Genomic DNA, 14,588 nt, shown 5'->3' with positions numbered 1-14,588 from the left:
CCTAGGATTGAGATCTCAGGGTCAAAATGTAGGGAGTCTGGACACTTTTTGAGGATAATTACAAATTGCTATCCAGCACCCAACTCACAGTTTCCACAGTAGTGCCTTAGTGTACCTGTCTTTCCCCAGCCCCTTCAGCATTGTTTATCTCCATCTCTTCTCATCTCATCTTGCCAATTTTGGGGGTGTGAGGTCAAACCTTTGAATTTTTCTTGCTATTAGTGACTTGGATTATTCTATCATATAGGAGTTGATGCTTTTAGGAGCATTTGCAAAATTCATAAAGGGAGCAATTTGGGATAATTAAAGAGGGAAGTTATTAATCATCCCTGCCTCCTAATCTTCCTTATGGCTCAGCCAAATTAACTTCCTAATTGGACCGTATTGTTATTGCCTAACCTATCAACATGCATTCCATTCCTCTTCTCCCTTTGCTGGCTTCAGGCACCTAATTCCCAGGGTCATTTTTTTTTTCCAATTCATCACAGAGGAGCATGCCCCTTTACCCCTATTCACTCCACTCCTCAGGGCCCAGTACTTACATCCTTGACAATCAAATAATATATTTCATTGTGAAACTTACCTTTGTTTCTTCTGAGATGTTTTCTTCAACCTCAGGCTCTGCCTTCTTCTCTGCTTACAACGCACACAGGGAATCTCTGAGTCTGCCTTATCCCAGTCCTTTTATATATCCCTGGAATCCTGAAGTCCCTTCTTCCTTCAAGATGTGAATTCCTGGTTATCACCTTGACCTGAAGCTTGTTCACACATTGGTAACTGCTTCCTAGTAGAGTCAAGAACCAAGGCATTTACAGACCAAGGACCTAAGAGGAAGAGTTCACACTGCTCACCTAGCCCTTTTACCTCCTTTGTGCTCAGAAAATTTAAAGTGGTATTTTCATTTCCTCTCTGAAGGCTTTCTTATCAGGAAAACAGATGCTCCACAAATAGAATTGATGATTAATGACTGAAAATCACATTTGCTAAGAGGGAGATGGAGTGTGTGTGTGTATGTGTGTGTATGTGTGTGTGTATGTGTGTGTGTATGTGTGTGTGTATGTGTGTGTGTATGTGTGTGTGTATGTGTGTGTGTATGTGTGTGTGTATGTGTGTGTGTATGTGTGTGTGTATGTGTGTGTGTATGTGTGTGTGTATGTGTGTGTGTATGTGTGTGTGTATGTGTGTGTATATGTGTGTGTATATGTGTGTGTATATGTGTGTGTATATGTGTGTGTATATGTGTGTGTATATGTGTGTGTATATGTGTGTGTATATATATATGTGTATATATGGAATGAAAAGGAATAGAGATTTTTCCCTTATACCTTCTTTGAAACACTTTGAGTATGAGAATTATTTGAAAGAATATTGTTTATTGAAATCTTATTTTTGCATCAACTTTATTTCTGCATCTATTCCAATTTTCCTCTAACTGGCAAGCCATTATGGATGGGAGAGAGGGAGGGAGAGAGGGAGGAAGGGGGGGAGGGAGAGAGGGAGGAAGGGGGGGAGGGAGAGAGGGAGGAAGGGGGGGAGGGAGAGAGGGAGGAAGGGGGGGAGGGAGAGAGGGAGGAAGGGGGGGAGGGAGAGAGGGAGGGAGGGAGGGAGGGAGGGAGGGAGGGAGGGAGAGAGGGAGGGAGGGAGGGAGGGAGAGAGGATCTTAGCACTTACCTTGCAAGGTTGTTGTGACAATCAAATAGTATTTAATGATATTAAATGAGGACAATAACACCTACCTCCCAGAGTTTTTGTGAGAATGAAATGAAGTAATATTTCTAAAGTCTGAAAAACTTTGGTGCTATGAAATTGCTAGCTGCTATTATTTTGTCTGCTTTATCTTGTGGCACAGTAATATTTCATTCCATTCAGGTATCACAATTTGTTAAACCATTCTTCAAATAATATTCTTACCATCAGCCTTTTTCTCTAGTTCTTTGCCAGCACAAAAATGTGTTATTAATATTTCGTTACATGTAGTATTTTTTTCTTTGGTATACGCCTCCTTTATGTCTGGACCTTGAAGAACTAGGACATTTTGTGTCCTTTAAAGATCTTCATTCCAAATTGTTCCGTAGAATGCTTGACCCAAACCATAATTCCAACACCAAGCTTTCAAAATTCCTGTCTTCTGTTAGCTGCTCCTATTCCCATTATTTAATCTTGCCAATTTGAGGGTGTAAAATGAAAGCTCAATAAATCAATCAATACCAAATTGTCTTAATTTGTATTAATCAAGTTACCAAAGATTTGCTCACATGGGCATGTCTGTAGGCTATAGGAAAGCATCCCATTGAAAGGGAGAGTTAGAAAGATAAGTAAGAAAGGAGGAATGAGAGAAGAAGCAATCTTCTGGACAAGGGATAGAATGAAATCATTTGTACATGCGGAGAGGTTTTTGCCTTGGGAAGGAAAAGGGCTACTATGTTGTGTGAGAAAAGGGTGTAAGTATGAATGAGATCAGATGAGAAGGAAAGAATGGAGAGCCTTTACTGGATGGCCTTATGTTAGTTTGTTTTCAGTGAAATATGAGGTAAGTTTCTCAGCTATGAGAGTAGAGTGAGCTGGAGCCATGAGACTTGAGGAGGAATGAAATACTTTGGAAAAGCTTCTGTGGTCCATGGGGAAAAGTAGATTGGAGAGGTTTAAAAGCACTGCCTCGCCACAATGAGGGCCTAGTTCAGATTACATAACATAAATTTGTAGTTGACTTGGCAGATTCCCAGGATTTCATTAGCTTCATTCACCTCCACATGACTTAGAACTAAAGCAGAGGTCAGTGGGAGTAATCAAAGGCTCACATTTGGCAGGGCAACATCATTGATTAGTTAAAGGGGAAAGGGTTTCAAGAGAAGGAGAGAATATTGAGTTGAATTGGTTCATCATTAGTCAAGATGAGGAAGAGGGCTGAGTACAGTCACTGCAATCAATTAATCAATCCCTCTAAACATTTATTAAGCACCTACTACGTACCAGGCATTGTTCTGAATGCCAGGGATACAAAAGGCAGTCCCTTCCCTCAAGGAGCTTACAGCCTACTGGGAGTCAATATGCAAACAAATAAAAAGCAAGCTATATACAGGATAAGTAGGAAATAATTACAAGAGAGAAGGCACTAGCATTAGGAGGGGTTAGGGAAGGTTTCCTGTAGAAGGAAGAATTTTGTTGGAACTTAAAGGGAAGCCATGGAATTAAGCAGACAGAGCAGAAGAAGTGCATTCCAGGCACAGGGGACAGTCAGAAAAAACACATGGAGCTAAGAAATAGAGAATGTTGTACAAGGAACAGCCATGCAGCCAGTGTTACTGGATTGAAGAGTATAGTAAGGAGTAAGGTATAAGACTGGAAAGGTAGTTGAAAACTAAGTTATGAACAGCTCTGAATGTCGGAGTGTTTTGTATTTGCTCCTAGAGGCAATAGGAAGCCAGTGGAATTTAGTGAATAGGGCAGTGGCATGATTAGACTTGTGTTTTAGGAAAATCACTTTAGTGTCTGAATGGAGGATGGATTGGACTGGGAAGAGACTTGAGGCAGGCAGACCCAGCAGCAGGCTATAGCAGTAGTCAAGGTATGAGGTAATGAGGGCCTATACTAGTGTAGAAGTAGTGTTCTATGAGAGAAGGCAGCTGGCTTAATAGAAAGATTTTGCAGAGGTCTAATCAACAGGCCTTGGCAACAGTTTGGATGTGGGAAGAGAGACAGTGAGAAATCCAAGATGACTCCTAGGTTATAAGCCTGACAGAGAGGATGGTGTTGTTCTCTATAGTAATAGGGAAAGTAAGGAGCAGAGAAGCTTTAAAGGGAAAGATAACAAGGTCTGTTTTAGACATATTGAGTTTAACATATCTCTTGGACATCCAGTTCAAGATGTCTTTAAGGCAGTTGGAGATGCAAGATTGAGGGTTAGCATAGAAATTGATCACCAGCACAGAGACGGTAATTAAACCATTGGCAACTGATGAGATCACTAAGTGAAGCAGTTAATAAAATAGAAGATAAGAGGGACAAGGGCAGAACCCTGAGGGAACCCATGGTTAGAGGGTGTGATCTGGAGGAGGATGCAGCAAAGGAGACATAGAGAGTGGTCAAATAGGTAGGAGGAGAACGAAGAGAAAGTGATGTTCCAGAAACCTAGAGAGAAGAGAGTGTCAAGGACAGAGTGATGGATTTTGTCAAAAGATGCAGAGAGGTCAAGGAGAGTGAGTAATGAAAAAAGATCAATGGAATTGGCAACTAAAAGATCATTTGAAACAGAGTAGTTCTGGTGGAATAATAAGGTCAGAAGCTGTATTGTAAAGGGTTAAGAGGAGCAAGGGGAGACAAATGGAGGCACCTGTTATAGGTGGCCTTTTGGAGGAGTTTATCTACAAAGAGATAAAGAAAAATGTGATGATACTTATTGGGGATGGAATGATCAAGAGAGGGTTGTTTTTTTTTTTCCAGGATAGGGAGACACGGGCATGTTTGTAAGCAACAGGAAATAAGCCAGTGGAAAGGAAAAGATTAAAAGTAAGCGAAAGAGTGAGGATAACAGAATAGGTAATCAGTTGTAGGAGGTAGGAGATGGGATGGAACAGGATTACTTTAAAAAAGTAATGAGTTATCCTTGGTAAGGTGTAAGGTAATTTACCACATGAAACAGGGGTTAAGAAACAGTAAGTGGCAAATGGAACCTGAATGACAGATGAGGGAAGGGAGAAGAAAGTACACAGCCTCAATTTTTTTCTGTAAAATATGGGGAAAAGTTCTCACCTGAGAGAGTAAAGGAAGGGATAGCTATGGGAGGTTTGAGAAGGGAGGAAAAGGTTTGGAAGAGCTTCTGTGGAGAGTGAGATAGTGAGTTGAAAGGGATGGTATTGTAGGATTGCCTAATAGCAGTGAGGACCCAGTTGAACTTAAGCAATGTAAGTTTGTAGTGGACCAAGTCAGAATGGTTACATGATTTTCTCCCCCTTCCTTCAGTTGCACGTGTACAAGCTTGAAAACTACAAATGTTGGGAGTGACCCAAGGCTGTGGCTTGGCATAATCTAGGATATGATAACAGGGCTAGGGATTCAAAAGAGGAGGATAGCATAGAGTTGAATTGGTTCACAAAGGAGTCAACATGGGGAGAAGAGAGAGTGGCTAATGCAAGTGAGATGTGTGAGAGAGAATTGAGGCATAGAGAGATTAGAGGTCAGCAGACAAAGAACGGAGTTATGTAAGAGAAGGCAGAGGGAGAAGTGAAAAGACAATAGATTATGGTCCAATAAGGAGACTTGAGCATGGCGGTGGTCCAGGTTTTTGTTGTTGTTGTTTTTTTTAAACAATACATGGTGACAATTCCCAGCTCTGTATAATCTTTCACCCTACTTTCTTAAAGAGCTGGATCATTTCCCAATCACCTGCTTCCTTTACCTTTGAAATTTATTAGGTAAAGAACTGCCCTAAATAATGCAACTTCCAATTCCCATCCTCCTGGGAATTTCAAACTGCATGTGCTAGGAAATACACACCTGAAATCACACCTGTGATCATCAGATTAGCTTAAAGTGTGCTGGGCTAAAATATCCTGAGATTCTAAGTTGAATTGTAGCTTTAGACCCAGGCAAAGAAGAAACCTAAGGAATTTGATTTAATGCTGGTAGGACATGGCCAATTTCCCCAGGTAGAAACCTTCAGAGCTCTCACAAAGGAAGTTAATTAAATAATAATTAAATAATTGAAGATCTTATAAAATAATTACATTTTATAATAATTGAATAATTTTAAGATATTACCAATATTTTTACCATATCTAGTATTTGTGTAGTGTTAGATTTAATAAGGGCTACCTACTGATTTGTCCTAAAAGGTGGGTGGACATGATTAATCAGATACTTATCTAACCTTACCTTTAAGCTACAGCTGGTTAAAGACTGAGTTATAAAAGTCTTTTTCTCTACAACTTCTAGTTCTTAACTGAAGTCAAATCACTGCAATTTAAATTAAGTTTGGGGCTAAATGCTGCAATCTTAAAATACTGACACCATAACTCAGTTACTAATCTGCTACTGATTTCTTTTAACATATTTACATCAGTCTTTAAATAATTAAATACTTAACCCAAAAGAATTAGAGAAGTGTTCATATTTCTAATACAATAAATTATCAAATTAATTTCAGGCACTTTTCTTTAACACATTACAAATCACATAACTGGGGTAACTCAGTTTACTAACAAACTTCCTGACCCATATAGCATAATGATGATCATGATGATGACTTTCCCTTAAAATGAGACCAGAAAAATTCTATTACCTCTGGATCTATTTTCCAAATAATATCACATGGAACCTTAATTTACAATTTCAGTGATTTAGTAGTATATTTTATACAAGGGCTTTTTATTTCAAGCATTTCATATTACGGGATTCACTATTCCCAGCTAATCTACTGCCAACAATTTTAAAGTGACAGTATATAACAGATTTTAATTATCACACTTAGGAACATATTGCTTATCAGATTCTTTCTAAAACCTATATTAGACCATCTGAAACTGTGGAATTAGAGAGGCTTGGAACGGTATCCTCCATTTTGGTTCCCAATCTTGTTAAAAGGTTACAAAAGGTTTGACTGCCTACTTAACAACAGAAATAGTTTTCCAAATTGAAAGTCATACTCACCTTCTTTTCTTTCCTGATGTTCCTCGATTGTCAGAATCTAGAGAGAGTCAACACAATAATTTATAGATAAAGAGAGCTATACTTCTCTCATAATTTTCACCAACAGCTTTCACAATGCTAACGTACAATCCTAAAGTGATTACATTTAAGCTATAATAGAAAAGCCCTGATCAAAGTGTCTCAAAAAGCAAAAAAACCCCACCTTATATTTGCAGTTTTAAACACATTAGACAGATCTCAGCTGTATAGGTTGTGTGTGTGTAAAGACAGTCCACTAGATTTAATTTAAACAGAAACCTACAAACTTTAGCGTTGGGCTCCTCCAATCCCACCGGAATTTATCTAACTTTGTCGTAACCCAAAGCCAAGTGGCTTTAAGTAGGTGATTAACTTAATTAGCCTCACTTACTTAAAGCAGCTGGTGAGTTTTTTTTTTTAATTGAGAGAAATCCCTCCTTTGATCCCACCTCCAAAACTGTAAACTCACAATCAAAAGACAGAAAGTAAACTTTTTAAAATGACCCCTTTTAAAACATGATAGCCTGGAGGAGTCTTACCCTGCTTTTTCAGTTCCCCTTGCCTAGCAAATGCTGACCACATCCTAACGATGAAGACAAAACACAGAGTGCTGTTTTTCTTCATGCTTGAAGAGGACCATGATGTCAGGGAGGGGATGCCCTGACATGCAAGTGAATTGGATTTAAGGGAAGGAGGGCTGTGCAAAGTCCCCAGCCTCACTTTCTCCTCCAGGGCCATCTGGGTCCAGGTGTCAGATATGAATCAGGACAACTGGAGATGGCCCAGAGGGACCCTTTCTTTAACAGGTCTCAGTTTAACTGAGGCCATAACCATTCAGTGTGTCGACCTGAAAGTTTGGTTAAAGGAGGCAAACGGGCTAGGTGATGTGTAAATTCATAGTATTTATTCCCTTAAAGCTATCAGAATACATATATGTCTGGAGCCAGATAAAATCTGACTGTCTGAACAAAAGAATGAGAAGGCTTAAATACATTTTAGAACAGTCCAGACTCAGCATGTCTGTGTCACTCAAATTTATGATCTCCATGTATGTTTAATCATAGTATGAGAAAGGAATTTTCTTGATTGAATAGGTGGTAAATACAATAAGATAAAAGAGTTGACAAAGTGTCAATTGAAATTACAGTCCAGGACATCTGTATTTTTTTTAATATACCATAACATAATATATGTCCATAAAATATTAACGTAAGAAAAAGTCCCATTATTCAAAATAGTGTCTTGGGTTAAGGGTCTCATCCTTAATGGCTAAAAACAGAAGAAAGAATGCTCTTAAGTCAGCCCCATCTGGCCTTGTTGACATAGGAAGAGGTATCCTCTGAGTTTACTCAGAGAACAAAGAAGCTGTTAGGTCTGTGAGAGATGGTGGAAGCAGTTTTGTTTCCACAGAGTTGAAAGTATCTTCCCCCTCCCTCCCCCAGCTTTAGCAGAATGTAAGTAAGGTGACTGATTAGAACCAACTCTAATCAGAGCTCTAATCTAGCAGAGACCAGGTTTCTGAACCTGTTAAAGGTTAGAGTATGCTTAAGGAGCTGTTTGAGGCGGGCATGACATGGGCAGTTCAGGTTGTTGCATGTGGCCAACAAACAGCCAGGCAGGAGATTCAAATTAGAAGCCAATAAAAGGACTGGCATTTGTTTGAGTCCCTTGTACTCCCCTTACTCTGTTAAGGGGACGTACCCATTTATTCAGGAGGAATAAATGTAAGATTATAATCCAAACATTCTCGGCCTTTCAACGAGTATTGTTTATTCCTAAACAGTATGTTTCTAACAGGTCCAGGCTCTTCTTCTGGTTGATTAGTTCAGGCTCTGGCCCTAATTGAGGTTATTAAATTGATATTAAATGATTATTAAGTGATTTAAGGCCTAATAAGAAATGAGACAAAGAATGGCCTTTTTAAAAAAAAATAGATCTGGGAGGGGAATACACTCTGGGTTTCTGAACAAAACAGAAACAACTGTTATTTACATTCATTCTGAGCCAATCAGGGCCCAAACAACGACCAAGTAGGGCTTAGACTGGGGCCTATTGTTGGCCAATCAAAGAGAGCCAGAGGGCCCTGGAGGAGAAAGTGAGACTGGTGATTTGGCATAGCCCTCCCTCACTTAAATCTGCTTGCATGGTCCTCAATATCATGGTCCTCTTAGGGAATGAAGGACAAATAACCTCTGTGAGTAGAAAAGAAGCTGCCCACTGAAGACCAAACTTTCAGTAGAGTAACACTTCCATCTTTCTTTCCTTCCTTCCCACCCCTCCCTCCTTCCTTCCTTCTCCTCTCTCCATGTAGGGTATCACACCCTTACCTTACCTGTATGTGCTTTGCCCAAAGACAGGGATGGAGAACCTGCAGCCTCCAGGCCACGTGTAGCCCTTAGATCTTTGGGTGTGGCCTTTTGATGGAGTCTAAATTTTGGAGAACAAATCCTTTTATTAAAGGATTAAAGGATAAAACCCAAAATGTGAAATTTGGATTTAGTCAAAGGGCTGCACTTGAGGATGTGGAGGGCCACATGTGACCTCAAGGCCAAAGGTTCCCCACTCCTGCCCAAAGGGAATGTAAATTTTAATCTCTGAAACTTTTTTTGGTTGTTTTTGTTTTTCTCTTAAAGACCAGCCTTAATCCCAAATCACTCTGGCTCTCATTGACTGGCCAACAAAACACAGACAAAAACGTATAGAAATCAAAGATAAAAACTACTTGCTTGGGAGTTTTCTAACTTGCTTTTTGCTTACTGGTCTACTTCCTGCTCTGCTCCCAGTAGTTTGCTTTTTTTTTCCCTCAACACCTCAACATCCGTTCTACATTTAGCCTAATTTCCTGGAAGCATCTTTGCCTGGAGGGCTTGAAGCCCTCTTGGGCAGAGTTTTAACCATATCAATCCTGACTTGCTTCCCAAGATTCATAGCTTTTACAAGAGTTGATACCCTCACAACTTGCCTCAGTTTCACCAACTGGAACTACCAGCAAGGAATTTTAACTTTAATTATTAACTCTTTAAAACTAAGAAGACTGGAATGGCCAGGCTCCAATCCCAAAATGGACCTCCAAATTCCTCAGGGGCTCTTCACATCTCTTCTGGCACCCCAAAAATTCAATTTAAAAATAGGACTTCTGTTTTCAAAGCACTCTTCAGCAGCTTCATTTGCTCTGTCCCATATCCTGTTGGAAAGGACTCTCTGCTAGTGAGACTGAAAATTAGAGCTGCGTGTTAAAAACAGATAAGACACCAAACATATAAACTTACCCAAGTACAATTTAATTGCTGGTGAAAGGGAGAGTCAGATCACAGCCAGGGTCCTAACAAAGAACTCTCCTAGTGGAGAACTCTCCTCTTGGGCCCAAGATATACAGGGGAGGTTTTTGTTAAGAAGCTAGGCCCCAGGGTGTGACGCTCTAATCCCTTAGTGGTTTGCCAAGATGGTTAAAAAGATTTGAGAGATATAATTTCTGGATAATTTAATCTTTTTCTTAATAATGCCAGCATGTTTATGAATAAAAGGATGGTCATGTGGCCGACTCTAAGACCAAAGACAATCCTGTTTTGTATGTTTATTGGAATAGGAGTGTTCCAGAGGGTAGCAATCAATTCTGATTGGTTAGCAATTAATGAGAATGATTATTAAAATGAGGGGCTTGACCTAATCTTTGATTATGTCATTCACTTCATAAATTACTCTCAGCCCTGGGCAATCTATTCAAAGAATTTATCCCCACCCAAACCTGAGTAGAACTCAACTGCTTTCCCAACTGGGTAGGGTCTGAACAAGAAATTTAGTCCAAGCTTATTGTCGGAATGTCCTTAAAGAGACTAAGCTTTTAAAATGAGGAATTTAGAAAAAGGGGGCAACTTTGGATCTCTCTAAATCATTAGTTATTAATAATAATTTCTCTCACATATTTTTGTATGGAAAAATTCTATATAGCCACTTAAAATAAGACTTGGAGCTGATTGTGGCTTAGATCATGAGTTCTTATTGCAAAATTCAGACTTAAATTGAAGAAAATAGGGAAAAGCACCAGACAATATAGGTATGTCAACTCTGGTAACAAATGACCAAAAAGTCACAGATGTTTTGCAACTACTGTTAACTCCAAACATACCAAAGAGTTCACACAGGTTAAAAGCAAAAACATTTTCTTTATTCCATTGGGGGAGAGAAATTAGACACGTATTGGGGCCTCTTCTGGTAGTGATGAGGTACTTGGGTGCTACTCCAAATCCTAAAACCATCTCCCCAGCCCAAAAGACACTATCCCTGACAATTACTCATGTGTGGGCCCCAGTCCCACTGGGCCTCCTGATACAGTAACAAGTGGATCATGTAAGAATTCCCCTTGCATAAACAAGATTATCTTGTACTGGTTCCTAAAATATCTGGTACCAACCAGACTACTGTGTACTGACTCCCTACATTACGATATACATACTAGATGTCAAGATTCATTCCCTTAATCTATCTCGTCAAACAGGACAGTGACTGGTAACAGACAGGATGGTCTTAACGGCTAGTTGACTTGGTGACCTTTCAGTCCCCCAACCCTGTTGGCTTTTCCTGGTGAACTCTGGATAAAACACCTATGCAGTAGATACAAAAACTGCATGTTTCTTTAAGAACTGACCACTCTCTAACTACTTCCCTAATCCTGCCCTGAAACACCTAATTAACATATTTGGCACATGCTTCACTGTAATTTTTCCTAAATAAACTTCAACTGCACCCCTTTAAGGTTGCAGTTTCCCTAAGAAATCTTGCCCACTATATAGAGTTACAATAAACCTTTTGCCACTTGACTTAAAAATTGAGTCCATGAATTCTTTCCAGACAACTCCACCCTGTATCTTGGTATTCTGGGGGTCCTTGAACCCTAAAAGCACATTAGTAGGAAACCAAGGCAATGGGAGCAAAATTTTCATTTATATATTTGTGGCTAGATAAATAATCAAACAGCGTAGTGTAGCAACAGTGGTGAGGCACAACAGCAACAGTGAGGAAAGGTTGTCTAGTGACAAAAAGTCCATTCATAATAGGGCTTCATGTCTGGGCCTATTGGTGCTTGCCTGAACTCAGGGACCATCAGTTCTTCGATTTAGTTGCAATAAAGTTCATCCGAAGATTGTTGTTATGCCAAGCTCAGAGCACAGCTTGCTTGCTGGACCTTAGCTCTGGAAAACAGGGTGTCTAAAAAGAGAGAGGTGGTCTTGAATCCTGACAGGTATGACCTAAATAACGTCTGTTATGAAGTGAAATGATGAATAGATTTAAGGGATTATATCAGGTGGATAGAGTGCCTGAAGAACTATAGAAAGAGGTTCAAAATATTGTGCAGGAGGCAGCCACAAAGAACATCTCAAAGAAAAGGAAAAGCATGAAAGCAAAATGGCAGTCTGATGAGTAGCTGAGGAAAGAAGGAAAGAGAAAGATATACTCAACTGAATGCAGAATTCCAGAGGACAGTAAGGAGAGATAAGAAGGTTCTTAAGTGAGTAATGTAAAGAATGAGGAGAAAAAAACCAACAAAATGAAAAAGGGGAAAGATCTCTTCAAGAACATTAGAGATCTCATGGGAACATTTCGTGCAAAAATAGGCATGATGAAAGACAAAAATGGTAGGGACTTGATGGAAGTATTACAGATTAAGAAGAGGTGGCAAAGATATGGAGAACTATACAAGAAACATCTCAACATCACTTATAACCGTGATGTTGCAGTTACTGATCTAGAGCCAGACGTCCTAGAAAATGAAGTCAAGTAGGACTTAGGAAGCATTGCTAACAATAAGGCTAGTGGAGGTGATGGAATTCCAGCTGAGCTATTTAATAATCTAAAAGATGATGATGTTAAAGTGCTGCACCTAACATGCCAGTAAATTTGGAAAACTCAACAATGACCCCTTTATTGGAAAAGATTGGTTTACATCTCAACCCTAAAAAATGGCAATGCCAAAGAATTTTCAAATTATCAAATAATTGCACTCATTTCACACACCAGCAAAGTTTGCTTAAGCTTTTTCAAGCTAGGTAGGCTTCAGCAGTATGTGAATCAAGAATTAACCTATTTCCCCATGTATAAGATGCACCTTAATTTTGGGGCCTGAAATTTGAAAAAAAAAAGTGTTACATAAAGTGGTTGAACTCAAGTTTCATTCATCATAAAATTCATACAGTAATATGATGAAATTCAAGGACCTTCTGCTCATAGCTTTCAGGCATCTTTTGGGCAAGTCTGGTGCGTGTACACATGCTTAGTCCATTCTGTTTCATGAACCTGAAGCACCAATTGTGTCCTCCTTTGAAATCAGTAACTTCTTTTTCATCAGCAATTCTTCCTGCTTCACGCTGAACCATCTTTGTGGACACAGGAATTCCAATTGCCCTTTGCTCTTCAATCCATATCTTCAATTCCCTCTCTAAATCAGGCCATTTTGCTGACTTGCTTCTCATGGCCTTCTTCTGCCCTGGCATTTTCAGTGGGGTTTCTTCTTCCCATACCCAGTCTTGGATTGTTTTCTCAGTTGGAGGAGGACCAAACTTATGTTCAGCAGCATGATTTCCATTCACTTTTGCAAAGTGGATCACTTTTAACTTGAATTCAGCACTGTACAAAAATCATTTCCAAGACTTTTTCAGGCAGCACTTGACAAAACATAACCTAATATACCAGTAACAAATGCAAAACATTGAGAGCAAAGACAACAAGCGTGAAAAAGTGGAAAATGCAAGTAAAAATATCTACAACCACTGTATAAGACATACCCAGTTTTTAGACCCCAAATTTTTCAGAAAAGGGGTGCATCTTATACATGAGGAAATACAGTAACAGATGTGTAGGCTGGTTTTCAAAGAGACAGAGGAACTAGAGACCAAATTGCCAACATTTGCAGGATTGTGGAGAAAGCAAGGGAGTTTCAGAAAAACATCTACCTAGGTTTCACTGACTACACTATAGCCTTTGTATGCATCACAACAAACTGTGGCAATTCCTCAAAGAAATGGAAGTACCAGATCATCTTACTTATCTCCTGAGGAACCTGTATGTCGGCCAAGAAGCAACTGAACATGGAGCAATGGATTGGTTTAAGACTATAAAAGGAGTACAAGGCTGTATATTATCACCTTGTTTATTTAATTTTCATGCAGAGTACATCATACCCAATGCCAGGCTGGATGAATCAAAAGTAACTGTCAGGTGAAAAGGCTTGCAGCTTTTTAATTGGATGAACTCTTGAGCTGGTGAAGGGACCTTGAGTCATTCTACTTCTGGTGCCTTAGTTAACATTAGATTCTCCCATCAGTTTGTGGTTCCTATAAGAAAATTTCCCCACTACAGTTTCATCCAGGATAAGTATATACGAGGTCATTCCCACCACCACTACCCTTTCTCAAAACTTTCCATCTCATCAGAGTCTGATTAGGAATGCCTCCTCCTATATTTGGCACCAATTATCTGTACTCAATCAAGCCTATTCTTAGGGTATATCATTTTGCTTTCAGAAAAACCCAATTTTGAATGTGTTCTCTCCCCAATACATCCCCCTTACCCTGATGCTGGAGTGAGTTTCTTGCATGGTAGGACAAAATTCCATCTGTTTATATTACCAGAGGGTATGTGTATATGCTTTTGTTTTACTCACTTGCTGCACTAAATAAGACATTTGTTTGTATCATCTTCCTGTGTACCAATTTTCTAGAAATTCTCAAACTGACCTTTTTTTTTTTTTTAACCCAAGCCATGAGGCAAAAAGAAAGCAATCCACCATTACTTTTAGGACTAACTTAAGGCTATTATCTGGATAGACAAATGTTAGAAGACTAGTTTATCCACTTACTAATAGATTAACCTGTGACCACCATGGTCACTATAGAGATATCCTCATTTTGTAGAGGAAGCCCAGGATCAGA

This window comes from Trichosurus vulpecula, chromosome 2, assembly GCF_011100635.1.
Source record: "Trichosurus vulpecula isolate mTriVul1 chromosome 2, mTriVul1.pri, whole genome shotgun sequence".
In the NCBI taxonomy this organism is placed as follows: domain Eukaryota; kingdom Metazoa; phylum Chordata; class Mammalia; order Diprotodontia; family Phalangeridae; genus Trichosurus; species Trichosurus vulpecula.
The sequence above is the reverse complement of the archived record's forward strand: the minus strand, read 5'-3'. Positions refer to the sequence as shown.